Source organism: Accipiter gentilis, chromosome 6 (genome assembly GCF_929443795.1).
Source record: "Accipiter gentilis chromosome 6, bAccGen1.1, whole genome shotgun sequence".
NCBI classification, from domain to species: Eukaryota; Metazoa; Chordata; class Aves; order Accipitriformes; family Accipitridae; genus Astur; species Astur gentilis.
Genome location: NC_064885.1, coordinates 44,686,348 through 44,705,431, shown reverse-complemented (window position 1 = coordinate 44,705,431; position 19,084 = coordinate 44,686,348). Strand labels below are relative to the sequence as shown.

At 45.9% G+C, this 19,084-nt stretch overlaps 1 long non-coding RNA gene across 1 annotated transcript in view; it reads left to right on the top strand.

Annotated features, from left to right (window-relative positions):
• LOC126039361 (uncharacterized) overlaps nt 1-19,084 on the top strand; it is a 99,451-nt gene that overhangs the window by 32,937 nt on the left and 47,430 nt on the right. Inside the window, exon 6 of the long non-coding RNA XR_007506302.1 lies at nt 6,534-6,633. This is a non-coding gene — a long non-coding RNA (uncharacterized LOC126039361). The remainder of the gene's footprint in view (nt 1-6,533; nt 6,634-19,084) is intronic.

Below are 19,084 nucleotides of genomic sequence, written 5' to 3'. Positions count from 1 at the left end.
ACAGACATATGTATCTGATGATAATGTATTCATGAATGTAGTCAAAAAAGAACCAAAGCCCCCAGAACACAGCAGATTAAGACTCGTTTCTCCTCTGTGGAGACTCCCATTTCTTGCAGTAAAGGCTGAGGCTTGCATTTCAGACAGTATTCCCACAGAGCCTGGTGCGCTTTGAGGGATGCTGATGCAGAGCCTTTTCCTGGGCTCAGTGCTGCCTCCCTGCCTTGCCTACCCCAGCTGCAGCAGAATTTTCTTCTGGTGATTTCTGGGCCTTTGCTGCTTGTATTTGCTGCTGTGGAAGTCTCAAGAGAGTAAACATGAAGGTTTCTGATGCTCATGGTGTATGTAGCCTTTTTCTTTTAACTTTCTCATTCTTCCACAGACTATGTAGTAGTCCCTTCGCAGTTCTGTGCAACCTCTACTTTTACAGAGGTTTTGTACTTGTGTTCCCTGCCATTTTCTACCTTCTTTTATGCTCCAATTCTATTTTTTACTTACCGGTTTGTCTTCTAATCATCTCCTCTTCTCCTGTCTGCCTTCTCAACCTTTCTCTCTGAGTCCCAGGCTCTGGCATGTGGGTGGACAGTGGCCAGCAGAGCACATGGTGTGTCTAGGAGAGAAGAGTAGATGTTTCTCACCTGAGTCAGCCCTGGGCGGGGGAGGGGGGGCAGCAAACAAACAGTTTCCAGGTTTGGTCTGTGGTGTATTCTGATAATGAAGCATGGATGTTTTGGAGTAAGCTGTGCACATCAGAGCCTGCTGTTATAGAGGAATGAAATCCTGCCATGGTGCACCAGCGGAACTGATGGCTCCCTGAGGTCACACAGAGCTGGATTTTGGCTTTGGGCAGCAGCCAAAGCTATCCTGTGCAACTGGACAGAAACTGGGAATGAGTGGGACTGCAGGTCCCTGTTGCTGGTGTTTGGGATGGAAGAGGCTTGACCATTGTAGCAGGCCCCTCTGCTCCTGCAGCTGTGCTAAGGAAACCTCTGCCGCAGTTATCCACTGAAGACTTGCATGAACTAAGGACATTTCAGGTTTCAGCACACATCTGGAGCTTCCTTCCAGAAGCTGTTGTGTGTCTATAGCACAGATTACCGCAGGCTGATATGGGGCATGCTGGATCAAATGACATGCTGTCTGGCATGGCTGAAACCCAGTTTCAGTGAAACTCCTGTTGATGAGACACTTCAGCTGACATCATACCGTGCCACGGGCTGGCTGATACGCCTGTTGGCAAGGGCTGTGTCAGCACCGGTGTGCTCCCTGAGCTGCTGCCTGGGGCGTGGTGTGACATCAGTTGTGAGTGGGAATTTCTCGCCGCCACTGGTAGGTTGTATCCTGTGCTGTTACCAGGCGGAGTTTCTTTAAAAAATCACTGGCATATATCACCAGATCCAGTGACAAGGGCTATCTTTAACTACGTGAGTATTCTTCTATAACCATCTCCATACCAAATAGCGCTTGGCATCCTACTTCCCTCACACAGGGATGCTGTGAGGATGAATCTAGTCAGGTATATCGAAGGCATCTACTTCCTCAGCATCCAGACACCTCACAGGTGTTCAATTATAGTATGTCTGCCTCATCAAACACCCAGAGGGACAAAATAATTGTAAGGGGATGCTGTTCCTTTTTTAATACTTAATTTCTCTTTTATTACTTAGGTTAGAGCCTTTGTTCCAAACACAGTCCAAACTGCCTTTGAAATCAGAAATGTGACTGCACCCAGATGCGCCACACTATTTCCTTTCTTTTTCAGATAGTCTAATTCTTTTTTTTCCTTTCTTCTTAAAGCGAGCAGCCTCTGGGGTGTTTTGCAGTACTACTGATGTTTAACATGAAGAGGCTGAGAAACTGATGTATGCAATGATTAAGTCACTTTCACAAGGTCATGCTGTGAATCATTGGTGACGCCAAGAATAGCACCCCAAGTCTCTTGGCTCTCTGTAGCCCACCCTAAACACTACAGCCTGCCTTTTACTGGTGAGCATGATCTGATTCATAATGCAGCAGTTCTGCTGTAAGGCTGGCTACCACTCTGCAATCTCTCTGCTGCTGCAGAGAAAAGCAGTCAGGCTCAGGCAGCAACAGAGATTGCATATTTCTGTAGCAAAAAGTCTAAACCCCAGAAACAGTATTTAGCAGCTTATCTTATCTACAGATAAGCTCATAAAACATACTGACTGGTTAAAAATAGGTTCTGAAGTTCTTGGCAAACACCTCAAACTTTATATTCTTTGTTTTTTTCTGCCGTACAAAAATACCATTTCAATGATTCTGATTCATATTGGCTTTTTCTGGTCGTTCTGGAAAAGTACCAAGTTATTGATGGATGTTTTTTGCTTTTAATTGTGCTCTTGAATGCTAAACCTATTCCTGCTATTTGCTTGCAGTATGTTTAGGCTATGTTTAGGCAAATGTAAATGTAAGCGGTTATTCAGTGCCTTTGGCACTCTGAACAGAATGTACCGAACTCCCGGGGCTTATTACAAAGCCTCAGCCTACAGCACTAACAAAGCCTGTGCAGTCAATAGCTAAAATAGGAGAACTACCTGGACTTGACAGAGGGAGTTCAGACGATCTGGGAAGATCATGGATTGTGAACTTGTACCCAGTTTTTGCCTTGCAGATTGAGTAAATGAAATAAGGGGGCTCCTGCCTGTGTACTGGCAGCTAAGGGTGCTCTTGAAGCTAGCCATGCTGTGCATGCATGCGCTGCATGTAACGCTAGGGCCGGGTTGGTTTAACATTGTGGTCTGTGGATCTTTTTGCAGCATGTAGTTTACTGATGAAGTTCTTGTCTGGCAGCTCAGTGTGTTTCTGAATCATAATGGAGACTTTCCTTCTACGAACACTGCAGTCGTTGGAAGTGAAGTGAAACAGTGCGATGCTGCTGCCTGCTGTGTGTCTGTTGGCAGAAGCTTGGTATTTTTACAGTTGTTTGCCTTGTTACTCAACCTATTTTAAACTCTGATGGAATAAGGATGGCATTTGATCACAGTACTGGGCACAACTGTTTGGCTTTTATAACCCATGTTTTAAACCAGAGGCTTTTTCTGTGTATGCTTCTGTCTTCAAATAACTTTAGACTCATGGCTTTAGACTTGCATGCTCTTTTGCTGGCTTTTGCCATTGCCTCTTATAAGAGAGCTCCCAACTTTCACTTAGGTGGGTGTTGCTTACCCAGGTGAGAACCCCTCAAAGGAAGGAACGTAGTGATGACTGGGCACGTACACTGAACAGAGCACTTCCTAGCCTCCATCCTTGGTCTAGTTCTTGTGATGGGAGTTAGATGTCTTTGTATCTCTGTCTTTTTATTGGGTTTTCTTTATCAACTCTACATGTGTGCCAGTGTCTTTTCTGATCTTGGTTCTGATCTCAGTTTTATTGAGCAAGTGGCACACTATGTAAAGACTTTAATATTTAGTGCTACAGGATAAATCTCTCCCATCCTGGAAGTGACCAGCTGCTAATGCTGGTTCTGTGTTCATTTACTTCTAGTACACTGAATGAGTGGCCTCTGTCTACCATGTAAAATACTGTTAAAACTGGTGCTCTGCATTTCACCCGCAGGACAGACTTCTGAGAGTAGTTTGTCCTGCAAGCTTGGTCCCTCGGCTTTTTAGCGGATTAGATGCAGTTATGGTTAAGAGTGAAGTTTGGTCTCATGTCATTCATTTTAATACTGTGCAGAGCAAGGCAGAAGGCTTGTTTCTTCTTGCAAGTGAATGCAGCCAGGAGATGAATGTTTGCCATCTGGGAGAAAAACCAGGACTGGCAGTAACATGAAGTCAGGAGAAAAGAAAAAGGAACTGCTCAGTTGAGAGAGGGCCAGAGTACAGAGAGGAGAAGAGGCAGGCAGTGAGTTATCTGTTGTGGTTGTCTCTCATCTCCTTACGTACTAATCTAAAGCTCGGGAAAGTAAATCACCAGAGCTGCTGCTTGATGCTGTCTTTGGGCGGTAAGGAAAACCGTGGGACCTCTTCGCTGCTTTATTCTGTACAAGTGTTTTTTCAAGGCCCATGCATATAACTAGTATATGTAAAACTAACACGCATTTACTGTGATTTGAAATTAGATTTTTGCCTATATGTTCTCCTGCTTTCATGTTTGATGACCAAGTTTTTATCAAGCTGCACAGGCATATACCAGCTTTGGGGGTAATTGTGCGCCACATTCATACACATATATATCTGATACTTGTGACACCCTGGGACCGGGGTTGGAGACCTCACTTTAACCTCTAGGATCAGGAGCCCAATTATGGGACTGCTGGGTTATTGTGCAAGCTGGTGTTTGATGCGTGAAAGAAAATAACATTCTGTGTGAAGTAAAATTAACAGCTGCTAAAACCTCCATGCGGTATATAATGTAGGTTAGAAAGAAATCTGGAATAGCTGGTATGTTATAGTAAACTATAGTTCGTGCTGTTGGGGCTTAAGGACAGCTTGTTACTGCAAATGCTGTTTTCCCCTGGCAAACCCTCACTTGCAGTAGAGAGGCAACCTATAGCAATTCAGCCAAACACAGGTATGTAACACCCCAAAAGCCATGTCACTAAAGACAATGCTGATTGAGGCAGCTTTTAATGAGAAATACAAAGAATTCGATCATTAAAAAAATCTAGCTAATTCACTGTCTAAATTTAGAGTACAGACAAATGAACCAAAAGCTAAGGCAAAAAAGCAAGTTCAAGCTCTTTGTGGGGAGGGAAATGGCCTTTGCTGCTTAGTATTTCCAATAGCATCTAGGACTTAGTGTGCATCACGCACCCAGAAAAAATGGGATATTTCAGTCCTTAACACAGACTTTTTAAGCTGGAGCATGACCCGCTCAGCTGTGGGGGAGATGAGCAGGCCACTGACTGTGCTTGCACCACTGGGGTCCTGCTGGCTCGCGCCTGTGGTAACAGGCAGTATGGCTTGAGGGAGAGATCTCTAGAGGAGGTCTGCATGTGTGGGTCCTGGTGCTGGCAAGGTGCTCTCTGTCTCAGCTGTCTGTCCCCTCCTGGCCTTTCATCTGGAAGGCCTGGGAAGGTGAGGAGCTGACACCAGCGCTCATTGGGTTGCTGCAGAACCCCAAAGCTGGGCACAGGCTTTGGAGAGTTTGGCCAGCTTGGCTCGCTGTGTTTTTGCACAGTCCTGGACTGCTCTACGCATTTCTTGGTGCCTGCATGGGCTTTGGGAAGCCATTCCCTTGCCTTGGGCATGGGGTGCGTCAGCATGTGTTGGCCTGGTAGCGTGGGGGCCGTGTGGTGTCCCCTGGTGAGAGGGTGCCCGCATGGTCTGGTCCAAGCGTGTCCCAGCTATCTGCACTCAAGTGCCTGGCCTCGGGGCCAGTGGCTGGTATGTCTGGAGCCTCTCTAGCCTCCCCTCTGGCTTTCGGTGCCTGCAGGCACCTCCAAATGCGGCAAGACTGCAGCGAGCCAAAAGGCTGTTCTGCCTCCGTGCCACACTGGGATCTGCTGTGGAGCCACTGAGAGCTGTGGGCTGCACCTGGGGGAGGTGGCCTGAGCACACCAGCGGCCTTCCCTCGACGTGACCTGTGATGCCTCTGGGCACGTCATGGAGACAAGTGCTGCAGCGATGGTGCAGGACGTGTTGGAGGCGAGACCCTCCTCCTGTTCATCCAAGCTGCCCTGCTTCCTCCCAGGCCTGTCTCAGTCCAGAACGTCGGACCCCTCGGGGAGCTGAGGCTGGTGCGATGGCCCTGCTGCTACAGCAGGCCCCTTGTTCGCGTTTGTTCCTCGTAACTGAGCCCATGGAGCAGACGCCTGGGAGCGTGCACTGGGGACGGTCTCATGCTGTTGGGGGATTGGGCTCAGCCAAGCACGATGGTGGGGAGCCATCTCCCCAAGGGTCCCTGTCTCAATGGCCGTGCAGAACCGGCACCAGGGCAAAGGGCTGCAGGTACGCCCAGCCACGGCCCCAGTCCTGGGGACGGAGCAGGCGGAAGGCTCTGTGCGGGCTGGGGGCCGGGCTGCGCCCCCTGTGCCAGCAGGGCAGTGCTGTGCTGGGTCAGGCGCTGGGAAGGGAGCAGGCCCGTGGCCTGGCCCTCGGGGCGCTGGCAGGCTGCTGCGCAGACCTGGCCTCTGGGGTCAGCGTGGTAGCCTTTGGGAGTCTGGTGTAACTTGGGGTCAGAAGATTGATTGGTTGATTTATTTTATTTTTTCCCCAAGAGAATTTAGAAGGGTGAGGAAAGCTGCGCTGCTGTTGTACATGCTCCACGGCTCCTGAGAGGCAGCAGGTGGGGGATTTCGGGCAGCACTGGGGAAGTCCACCTTGCCTCCCTCTCAGGGTTTGTGGTCAACAGTGCTTCAGGGCAGGCCAAAGTGCAGTGTGGGCAGCCCGCCTCAGAGGAAAAAGCGGAGGGACTTTGCAGCTCAGAACCACTTAAGACAAGGCTAACATCGTATCCTGTCCTGGTTTTATGAAATCAGATTTTCCACTCCCTGCTCCCTACCTCCCATCCCCCCAATGGATCTTATTCTTCCATGTACTTCATCACTGTGTCCTTTCTGTTATTTTCAGGACTGTGAACCTTTCTGCAGCAAGATTTGAAACAGCCAGATTCCAGCTTAGATCAAAGTCCTTAGGATTCACTTGTGACTTCCAGTAAGGCTTCTTTAAGGTATTCCTGATTAACATTATGAAGTCATAAACTTTTATTTTGGGTATCTGAAATGCTATAGGAATTTTTTGATGAGGGTACCTTTCAAAAAGTTGTTACTCTTTAGTGCCCCTTGTTCTTAATTTCCAAAATGACCTGTGTCCTGTAAAAAGAATTTTTCACAAAGCTTTGAACATGTTTTCCCATACTTCCTGGAGGTCTCCCTGATCCAAGCTCTGGTTTGGTGTGAATGTATGAGAAGCTGAAAGAGAAACTGATTGCTTTCTGCATCTCACCTCCATTTTTCCTCTTGTGCTAAGGGCCATAAAGCAGAAAAGTAATTGAAAAATGGTAGCTTAAGGCAGTGCTGTATATGTACTTGTGAGAGCTGGTTACCCTTTCTCCTTCTTGCCTCTTTACTCTGCTGTTAATGGATTTGGATAGAAAACGGAAGATTTTTGTTTTACTGAGGCAGGCTGGCTGACAGCTCCTCTTGGCACTGTCACTGGCAGCCTCTGCTGGCCCATGAGCTTCTGGCCCCTGGACAGACTGCCTGTCCTGCAGTCACTGCAGCAGCTGACTGCTGGGTGACCAGCTTGCTTTACTTAGAAGGTTGGTACATCCGTAGACTGTAACACGATAAATGGTGAGCAGCTGAACGCCTTGGAGCATGCAAAGAACAACACAGAGAGGTTGGGTTTTATTGCGTTTTGAGCTCTTTCCATAGAAAGCAAAAGGAATACTGTGCTTTTCCTTACTTGTGTGGTCCTGATGCAGAGTATTGAGAGTTGCAAAGAATGATTGAAGCAGACAATGTTTGTGCTGGTAATGGGGGTTGAAATGTTTCCTGTCATGGAAAAGATGAACAAGCCAATTCCACATCACCTTTCTTTTCTGAGACCTGTGAGTACTGTCAGTGTTGCTGCTATTTTAACTTATGAGCTGCTGCCCTGTGTGGTATCAACACCATTGCTATGCATGGTCAAGTGTCACCTTCCCAGGAGTGGCATGAAGGCAGTAAGAGGGCATGAGCCTGCCTGGTACTCCCTCTGCCTGTCTCCTGCTCTTCATGTTTTGCTGTACCGCATGCTGCTCAAGCCAAAGCAGGGGCAGGAGAGCACAGAGACCAAAGGTGGCGGCAGAAGAGGAGGGTGTAAAAGGACCAAAGGGAAGGGAAATGTGGGGGCAGTACATAGAGAAGGCCAGGACACCATCCTTGGTGCCAAAAATGTTTTTGTGGCCGTGGTCAGCATGCTGTGCTGAGGAAAGAGTAGGCCTTCAGAAGCATTCCCTGTCATTCCTGGCTGGTGACAGGCCTGGCTGCAGTAGCCCATACATCAAGCAAGGAGAAGGAGCCATCCCTTCCTCCTCATGGGTTAAGGAACCTGGCGAGCCCTGAAGAAATCTATCCCAGGTGTGTCTCCTGTAGTCAGTTCTGCAGGAGTCAAACCTCCTGCTCTGGCAAGCTCAAAGGGATGTTAGCAAAAGGCTAGTGATAAACTCACCTGATGCAGCTCTGAGCTTTTTGAAGCTCTTGTTCCCAATCAGACATGATATAAAAGCCTTATTCTACTGATAGATGATGCAGTACTGATAGGTGAAATCTCTGTAAGGATTAAATTGTCAACTAAATTCTGCTTGTGGAGGCCTTACACATGTGGAAGACAGCAGCTATGTTTGCTGGAAGCAGCTAGAAAAGACACAGAACTGTCAGACAGTCTCTTGGCTTCTGATCTGAACAGCTCTGACTTCTTGGAGTTTCCTTTCCTTTTGCTTTCTTGGGAGCAGAAGCTTCTCGCTGCCACAATCAGCCACCAGGAGCTGCTCTTCCCAAGACTGATGGGACCTTAACATCAGTAGAGTTGCTCTGTCTTCACTCTGTTTGCGCCTTATCCAGCTTGCTTAGTAGTGATGCAGCCAAAAGCTTTCTACAGCTTGGTACCACTTGGAAGTCTCTTAAAGCACATGGGCCAGATACTTCAGGAAGAGCAGCGGTGATTCAGTGCTGAAGCTAGCAGAGCCTGCCTGTACTTTATATTAGAGCTTGTTCCTCTTGTGTGTGCATGCACTCATGCATATCTCCTCTTCAGCACTTTATCTCCCTCTTCTCTTTAGTGCTTTATCTCACTTCTGCTCTTTAGTGCCCATTATCTCTTGTCAGCTATCTGCATTACAGAGTGTAGGATACTGTTTAGGAAGGGTGCTGTGAATCAACCTTGTCTGTCATCTCCAAGACTGCTATGCATGTGTGGGTGATGCATGTTTCATGTGAGTGTGCTTCTCCTCCTAGGGCAGTAGAATATATACATGATCTCGCTGCTGGCTACTATAGCATATCACATACTTTGGTCTTCCTGTCTCTGCTTGGGTTGTTTTTTGTAGACAACTGAAGGTAAGTAGCCTGGCTGAGGTCTGTCTGCAGTTCCACTGTCCTGATTCACTTTCCTCTGTCATTCATTAATGGGTGAATACCTTATGCAAGCACTACTGATTAGCTTCATAACCACCTCTCTGTAAATCATTTTCCATGTCTGGTTGTGAGTAATATCTGCATGCTTTGTTCATCTTCTGCGTAATGACCCTGGTTCTCCTCCTGTTTCTCAGTAGCGTGGTTCCACTGCATGCAAGAAAATTATGCAGTGGTCAGTCTGGAGTGAGCAAGGAAGACTGTCCCCAGGTGGTTTTATGTTCTTCATAGATAACTGAAGTAACCAGAGAAAGTGGCTGGTGTCCAGAATATGCACATGCAGGTGTGTGACAAATGAACCATTTGTCCATTTTCTTGGTGAATTAAGTAAAGTAGTTGTATCTAACCAGGCAGTGTTAGACCCTCCTGCATTCCTGTGGCTACAGGAAACTTATCTGCTAAAATGGGAGCCTGGTGGACAGAGCCCAATCTGATTTTTGTCCCCAGTGCCACATTATTGCTTGTGGACTGCTGCCTTCAGCCTGTGGTTGCAAAAGATGAATAGCTGGCAGGAAGGTAGCAAGTATGTGCTACTTAAACATACATTGCCTAATGGCTGTATTCCCAGTGCCCAGATGTATGGCTTGCTCTAGGATGCTGGGACCTCCCTCTCTGCTGCGGTAGACACTTCTATTATTAGCTCAGTGGCAGCTTTCCATATGCCAACACTCGTGACTGCAGGACTGTTTAATTTTCACTTCTCTGAAGTATTTAATTTGTCAGCTGTTGGCTTCTAGTCATTAAAGACCAAATGCCAAAGTCTTTGCCTAGATTTTTGCTCTGTTAGGGCTGAAGTACGGATCCTGTCTGAACAGACGATTATATCTATGCAGAATCAGAGGCAGGATAAGGTCTTAAATCCAGAGAGTCACTACTAGGCTAATCAGTAGAAAACCACCATCTTCAGATATGGGTGTCTAATCTCCCTTTTCTGTTAACTTCTATTCAGAGAAATGAAAAATCAGTTCTGCTAAAAGTACTGCCCGCTTGCGTTTCAGTGCCTGACTGTGAGGATGTGGTGCGCAGTTGCCAGTGCCTGTCTGCAGGTGCTGGCACTTCTCTGGTGGCTGAGGATAGCTGCTGCTGTGAGATAATCACCCAGCAATTCACTGCTGGGGGCCTCCCTTTAATTATTGAATGCCAGAATAGATGTATATTGAATTACCTTGCTGGCAAATATCATCTCCAGCATCTCGTGTAGCTCTACAATATTGTCAGTCTTCCTGCTTTCATAACATAAAATCTTTCTTCAGAGAATCTAAAAAAAGTAAAAATACATTTTATATATTGCTTATATAGCAGTACATGCTTCCAGAGAATAACAAGTTGTACACTGGCTTTGAAGATAGCCTTACTTGGCAGTCAGCAGCATGTGATTGCTCTTGTTTAAAGTCAAGCCTGCACTTGAATGGGCAGCAGAATGTAACAGGATGGTGCATAGTGTATTATCAAGCCAACCACCCCCCACCACCCCCAAAAAAACCCAAACAAAAAACAAGAGAGAGCAGCCTAATTTTGCTCTCACTTCTCTGAAATATTGAAATTGTCAGCTGTTGTTGAAGATCTGGCTGACATGTCTTGAGGAAACTGCAGCCTGTAGTTCTGGTCCTGTGGTGCATGACACCAGGAAGGCTGCCTGTGTCTGTGCAGGGCCTTACTGAAGTCATTTGCAGTAGCACACGAAGATGTAGGGAGGGAATCAACATAATGCATTTATCACTTTTGCCAGCTTGCAGAGATGCAAGTAAATGCTGGTGTTCCCCCCTCATCCCTCCTCCACTGTCCCACTGTTAAATACAGATTGCAGGTGTTAGATCTGCAAGCAGTGGTTGAGAAATTGGCTGCAGATCCCTTGACCTTTAGTTCCTGTAAAATCCTCTGGATAATGTAGTTTTCAGTGCTCGTGGATATGATACAATTTTTATATACATTCTCTCTAAACGTGGCAAGCAAAATATGTCATTCCTTATTTTCCAAGAGAAATAAAACATGCTTTCTCATTTCTCAAACTGTGCTGAATTGCGTGTAATCCTGGTAACAATGTACAAAAAAAAGGAAGAATATTACACAATGCCTAACTGGAAGGAAAGGCAATACTGTGGTTAATCAAAAATTTCTGTAATTTAGAAGTTTCAGAGAATTTCATGCTGCTGAATGATGTCAGGCAGGCAGCCGTGGAGCCCGAGATCCCTCCTTTGTAACCACCACAGCTATGTCACATGTAGCAGCCCTAGCAGGTGCTGACAGAATAATTACAGTGCTCGAATTTGTAATACTGCAGGCATTAATGGACTCCTGAAGCTGGTGAAAGGAGAGCTCCATCTACTGTTGTACGAAGAGAAGGCAAAAATAACTAGAATGGCCTCCCTCCCTCCCCCCGCCCCCAAGAATCTACTGGACACCATGTATTACTCTTTTTTTCTTTTTTTTTGGGGGGGTGGGGGGTGGGTGGTTTGTTTTTTGTTTTTTTTTTTCTTCTTCCTGTGTCTTTTAGAGCTCTCCAAATACAGTTTCCTGCCTTGGATCCTGTGCAGGTACATAGCTGGGGACAGTCCCTACTTAGCCATCACTAAACAGGCAAGGCAGACAAAGGCTTTGAGAACAGCAGCATGGAAACTAAGTGACTTTTACATGCACATGTAGAAACAGGAGCAGAACCAGAAACTGACCCCACTTTCTAGTCCATTTCCTTGACAGGATGGGGTTCAGTCTCCAAAATGTGTTGAATGCAGAGATTTCTTGGAGGGCTGCAGGCAACACTTGCTTTAGAGCTGCAGAAGCAGGGAAAAGGTCTAGATAGCACACAGTTCTGTGGCTTTTTGCTTGATTTGCCACTGCACTATTACTGAACTTAATGTATCTTGCGTAGCTAGACACACTTGTGTAAGTATACAGAGGCATTTATATGAGAATTGAGCCCTGCACAAAATGTAGATCCCTCTTCTACCAAGCTTGGGGATGCAGTGAGGGATGTGAGCCCCGAACCAAGGTCTGGGTGTGAATTCTGCAAGTAAACTCTGTCCTCAATACTTTCAGCTAAAATTTACTCTCTGCCCTTTGGATTATGCTTTTAATAGTGGTAGTGCATGTTCAAAACTGATTATTTTCCGCTGACCTTTATCTTTGTAACAGGCTGAATTAAGAGCATTCAAGTGCCAATTGTGCTGGCCTGAGTTGTATCTTAATACAACTATTACTGGCCAGTTTGAATAGCTCCTAAAGGACAATGCGTACAGTTTAGTTATAGAAAAAACCAAATATTTCAGGATTTAGAATACTTGCAAGAAGTGCTAATTTTTCTCTGCAAGTGATTTGCTGGTGGTGAAAACACATTGTTATTCTGTACTTGAGGAGAACAGTGTCTGGATTCTTAGATTTCCACAAAAACCTTAACTGATAGTTGTTCTGCACTGATGTTAGGAAGAGTTTGTGCTTATGTTACTTGACTGTGGGACCTCATCTCAAGTTATGTGAACAGATGTTTCAGATTTGAGTTCAGCCTGGCAGAAAAGAGAGAGTAGTCTAGTCCCCAGCATTTTCCATCTTTCATAGTATTACCACAACCTAACGTCTCCTAGATATGCTCTCAGATACCACATCTTCTGCAGATATTTACAGTCCTTTTCTGCCTGGAAAAAAAAGTAATCAGGGATTATTTTTATTTTTTTTTACTGGACTTATCTTTACCATGAAACTGAAATGCAAACTCCTCGAAAGGAGAAGGAGAGATTCATTTCTGTCCAGCCTAGTATTTCTCACGTGACACTGCACTGAGTGAAATGTCTGGGTAGAGGATCTTGAATGTCCCAAGAGTCACAGAGGCCAGGACCTGAATGTTTTAGTAATGCTGGCCTTTGCTATAATTATGGAGGGGTTTGTATCTAGGTATTTGTCTGACTGCTTTGGAGTGAGACTTCTTGTGGATACAGGGCCCATCAGGGACAATACAAGTCATGGCATAGTCAGGCTTTAGGTCAGAGAGGCACAGATGCTGCCTGTACCAGGCTCTCTTGCTTCTGGGCTGTAAATACGGCTGTGGCCCCTTTCTTCTCTCTGCGCTACAGTTAGGTGTGAACAGAGGTCCTGTAGCCTTGCTCAGCCTATCCCTAATAACGAGCCTGCCTGCTGGCTTGTTCATAGCCAGGGTGCCACAGCATGTGGCAGGTGCCTTTGTCAGAGAGACAGACCCTGCTGGTACTCAGAGCTTGAGCAGGAAAATGCAACTTTTCCTAACTCTGACGGATGTGTTACTAGCGTTGGATTTTCCTTTGTGACATGACACATAGCTGTCTGAGCACGTTACATACCGTCATTATACTAACTAACTCTGTACTTGCTTATCAATAATCTGTAATTTCAGAGCTTCACACCTGTTTGCTCACATGCCTTTTACTTCTCAGTGTTTTAATGTATATGGAGCTGCAACTATCTAAAACTGTAACAAACAATTAACCTCCCCCAATAACCCACTCTCAGAAGTCACTGTCTGCTTTCCATATCCTGGTACGTGTTACACAGCCAAGCAGCCCTTAACGTAGCAACTCATATGTATGCAGTAAGAGGAACAACAAAAGAAACGTAGAATACTTCTCATGACACAGCTGTCAACAGTTAAACTGTGTGAGGCTTTGCTAGTAGAGGTTATGAAGAAGCCCATGGAAATCTGAAACAGATTTCAAAAGAAAGCACTGAAAATATGTGCCAGAAACCGAGGAATAGATTGCAGATGGCAAATATGTGTCTCTGCAGACTGTCAGGGAACAATTTGGTTTGACAAATGGCTGTGATCTACCATGGAGCTGTGCAGAAGACAAACCGTCATGCTGCAGAGCGGCAGTGTACAAAAATAATTAAGCAAGATTAAGCATGCCCGACACTGATTTTTATGGGAGAGTTCACCCATATATTCAATGGCCAGACCCCATAGACTGCTGGGAGATGGAGCACCCTCCGCTCCTGCAAACAATGCTGTTGAATTTTTATACCATGCCTGTCATCTGTAAACCCTTGGAACCTGTTTTAAGAACGAAGATATAGTGGTGTTCACCCATAAACTGGGGCAGGGCAGTGAAATGGTCTGTTAGAGGCTGGAGAGCAATGAGTGGTGGTGGTACTGGAAAGACATGTCAAAGCCTTCCAGTCCTTGGCGTTGTCCCTGCAGGGCTGGAGGCGATCAAGCCTATCATAAGCAGTGAATGAAGATATAAAATGTTAGGGGAGTGCTCGCAGCAGCTCTGGCCCCAGCACCCTGGTGAACTGCGTGGGGTGGCAGTGCCTGTTTCCTGGGGACCGCAGAAGCAGGCTGGCCAACCGCATAGCTTGGACAGAAAAAAACTCACGTTGTTTTGGGTTTTGCCAGTGACCCCTGCAGCTGAGCTGCTGACTAAACATGGCCGTGAACGGCATCTCGGAAGTTGCGGAAACTTTGGGACTGGAGGAAGCGGAGCCAAATGGCTGTACGTGTTCCCCAAGGCTGCTGCAGCCAGTGTGGCAGAGCTGTCCCCATCCACAGAACAACCTGGCCTTGGATGGGAGCACTCTCAGCAGCAAAGGAGCACAAAAGGTGTTAATTGATCATAGGCCTTCGTTTACATTGTGGCTGGGTCAGGCCCTAGGCACTGCTCAGTCCTTGGAAGTTTGCTGCTGCTGCAGCAGTGTTTGTAGCTTAGTCCCTGAGCTTCCTAGGGCTTTTGGTGCTGTGTAGTGTGGAGAGTAGCTTGTCCTGTCCTTGGTCGCCTGTTTCTCTTGCAAAGCGTCTGCTGGTTTCTCCCAAATTATTATTTACTCAACTCTCTAACACTGCAGACTAAATTTTGCCCATGATAATGCAGCCCATTAACGACAGAGTTTGAGTAAGGCTGGAAGTTTCCCAGGTCCTGAGACAAGACTCTGGATTTGGCCATGTTGCTGTGCTTGGGAGGAGTGTGAGGGTGATGGGAGGTGAGGATCTGCAGGGCTGCAGCAAGTAGGTCTGAAGTTGTATCTAAAACAGCTGAACTGTGATATTTTTGGGGAGCAGAAGTGGTAAGAGAGGCCACAGACGCTTCCTTTCTGTGATTCAGAAACTTGCAAATCTTCCTTGATTCACACCTTATAAGTAAAATTAGCCTGTGCCTTGCTGTTGCCAAACCTTTTCAAAGCAAAGATATTTGTACAAAGGAATTCAGCAACAGAAATGGAATTCACTTGTGGATCAGATTACTGTTATTTCTGGCTGGAAGCAGCACCAGAAATACTTGCAGGGATTTCCACTTTGCCTTTGGAAAGATGTTGTGCATATTGTTGATAGAAAAGTAAGTATTTGGGAGTATAATTCATACACATTAAGAGACGGGAAGGGAGATGAGCCCCACAAGGCTGTCACAGCCATGAATATGAGCATTTAGCTTTGCATTATAATGTTCAGTCACTTTTGAAATAGGGATCTTCAGCTGTTGTTGTCAAGAATGTTGTGACGTGAGCTGCAATTGCTGCTGTTCAGGAGAAGACGTTTCCAGCCCAAAGTCTAAGCTTTCATTCAAAGCACAGTTCTTTACACTGGTTATGCCTTGGCGTCCTAGAGAGTTGTGTCGGACATCTTCCTGCATGTGGGGACTCTGCAGATGATACTTAATGAAGGGAAATATTTTGGTGACGTTTAAAGCAGCGATTGTTTGTGACACTGATGAATGTGATCTTACCTTAAAACATGACTTACCCATCAGTTGGGAATGTTAGTCAAAAAAAAGTCTGGCATTTAAAATACATGCTGATCAGTGGTCTATATTCTGCAGCCAGCTTTTTTTTTTAAGCTTCAGTCCACTTGATGATGCTCTCCTCAGGGAGAGAGACATCATCTGAAGAGGTGGGCTCAGAGGCTGACAGACCACTGTCGTGGTTTAACCCCAGCCAGCAACTAAGCACCACGCAACCACTCACTCTCCCCCACCCTGTGGGATGGGGGAGGGAATCGGGAAAAAGTAAAACTCGTGTGTTGAGATAAGAACAGTTTAATAGGACAGAAAGGAAATAATAATAATAAAAGAATTGGAATATACAAAACAAGTGATGCACAATGCAGTTGCTCACCACTTGCCAACCAATGCCCAGTGAGGTCCCGAGCAGCAGTTCTCCCCCCAAGGCCAACTCCCCCCAGTTTATATACTGGGCATGACTTAACATGGTATGGAATATCCCTTTGGCCCTGCTCTCAACTTCTCGTGCCCCTCCAGCCTTCTTGCTGGCTGGGCATCAGAGGCTGAAAAATCCTTGACTTAGTACTAACACTGCTTAGCTACAACTGAAAACATCAGTGTTATCAACATTCTTCTCATCCTAAATCCAAAACATAACACTATAGCAGCTACAAGAAAGAAAATTAACTCTCTCCCAGCCAAAACCAGGACACCCACACAGCCCATAGCAGGGAAGTAGGGCACTGGGAGAGTTACAGGCCCCTGCACCAGTCTGCCTGTCAGCAGTTACAGTGAAATGTCATGTTCCCCTCTGGATGCCGGGACAGAGCAGACATCTCTGATAGCATTAGCTACTCAGGGTAGCCAAGGACAGCCATAAACTGTGGACTTTTAATACAGATACCTGATTGCTTGTTATATGCACAGGTGATTTTTTAGAGTAAAGTCAGAGTCCTCTGATCATAGCCCTAAATGCTGATAAAAATGGTGGAACGAACAGATGTCTGTAGTATAATATATAAGGACATTTCTATTCCTGGCAAACAGAATTTTAAAGCAAAAGAGTATAAAAAGATTTTACTCAACAAAAAGTTAGGAATGTTATGTTGGAAACAGGGCTGGTTATATTACTTTACCCCAAAATAATATACTTAATATCTCTGAATGTCACATGAAGTTGTACTAAGCAACGACATGTTTTTGTGACCATCTTGGCTAGGTTTCTTCATTCTGCTGGATGGACTGTGCATAAAGCAATGTATCTCCAAGGAGTAAATTTTTTGGCTCTTTGGAAACGCATGTGAAAGGGGACAGCAACATATGGACTTGGCATACCCCAGGGGATGACTGTGGGAGCCTGGGAACATTTTGTGCCTGCAGCAAGTGTAGGAAGAAGGGAGGAGAAGAGACAACCGACCAGCTGCAGTGAGCTGTGTGGTGACTGCACTGAATTACACAGCTGCTCATAGTATCAGGAGCAGCACCGGAGGGGCCCAGTCATGCCCAGGTCTTTATCACAGTTGAGGTGAAGAACAGGTATTTTACCATGCCCCTTCCTTTCACATGGGTCACAGCAGAATTGGGAGAATTAATAATGAAAAGGGAAAAAAAGGAAGACCTGGGGAACTACAGGCCAGTCAGTCTCACCTCTGTGCCTAGCAAGATCATGGAGTGGATTCTTCTGGAAGTTATGCTAGGGCATATGGAAAATAAGGAGGTGACTGGTGACAGCCAACATGGCTTCACTAAAGGCAAATCGTGCCTGACAAATTTGGTGGCCTTTTACAATGGGGTTACAGTGTTGGTGGATAAGGGAAGACCAACTGACATCATCTACCTGGACTTGTGCTTTCATCTCCCTGTTTTGCGAGAAGCAGCAGCAGCACAAGCCTGACATCTCTTCCAGACTTACTTGTATGTAGGACCAAGTGACACCATGCAATTGCATCTCACAATCAGGTCCGTGCTACTCTCTTTCCCTGCAGCTGTGGACACCACATGAGAAAGTGGTGGCAACGAAATGGGAAACTTGTTTAGATCTAGGCATGACCCACTTCTTGGGAAGGAAGTAGTCTTGACAGTAATACTAATGTAAATCTAGTCTCATTGTCTTTCAGACTATATATTAGTTAACTCTTTGTTATCACATGAAGAATTAATTGCATGAAATTATCCAAGAACTACAGAAATCTGAAATTTTTCTTCAGTTTTCACTCAACTCCAGTGGACCAGAACTGCATCCCGGAAATATTAAGGCAAGAAAAGGAAGTCACTTCTAGAGCTAGCACATGAACCAAGTTGCTGCTTGAGGAATAATGTGTAGCACTGAGCTAGCTGTTCTGCAGAGCAGAGGACTTGGGAGTGGGAATCCCATCTCAGCCTTGGCAGCAGGACAGCTGATGAGGCTCTTCCAGTACACAACTAGTGTGTGTGCTCACGGCTGTGCGTCCTGGTCCTTATCTCTGATTCCTGAATTCTTATTTTTGAATGGCCCATGTATATGAACAAATAGCTCTTTCCATTTCAAATGATAAGGCACACTCAGCACTAATGACATCCCTCTTAACTCCAGTGCAGTGGAGATTCAGTGTTTAACTGACAGCCTGACCTCTCTCCTTCTGTTTCTGTCATCTCTCTCCTCATCTTCTGTCATTATCCTGCATGTGTTTTTATTTGTCCATTTCTAATGTACTGTGTCTTTTATTTATTCATGCACTGGTGATGGTTAATGATGGTTCCTATGCCCTGGCATTGAATATAGCATCCTATTTTTGTAAAACTATGCTGATTTGTGGACACACAATGTCTTTCCAGGTCTGTTCTTGCCACAGTGACTCCTGGGATTGGCAAGAGCTCTGGCAGAGGTCAGACAGGCTCCCCATGTACAAGGTGTGCTAGGCTACCAGGGCTTTTCCTTGTGGAGCAGGGAGAAGCATGAATGGGAGCTGATTTTCTGATTATTTCAGTCAAGAAAAATCGGGGATGTGAACTGCTGAACTGTCATCAATTTCAGTGACTGTAGAGCTCAATTAAGCCTCTAATTTTAGTTTCATGCTAATACTATTGTCAGCTCTTTCTGTGAAGCAGGTGATGCAGTTTTAGACATGGCTTTGCAGCTGCTTCAAGTGGATTGTCTAGTTCCTATAACCTGACACCCAGCAGGAGTATCAGGACAGCATTTGGAAATGCTTTAAAAGGCCCTGGGTTTTTTACGCTGGTTTTTTTTTTACTGCCATCCTGCTGCTGCCCCACTGCCGCCCTGCCACCACTCCACTGCTGCCCCACCATGACCCACGCAGGCACCAGCCCTGGTCAGGCATGATTTCGCCTT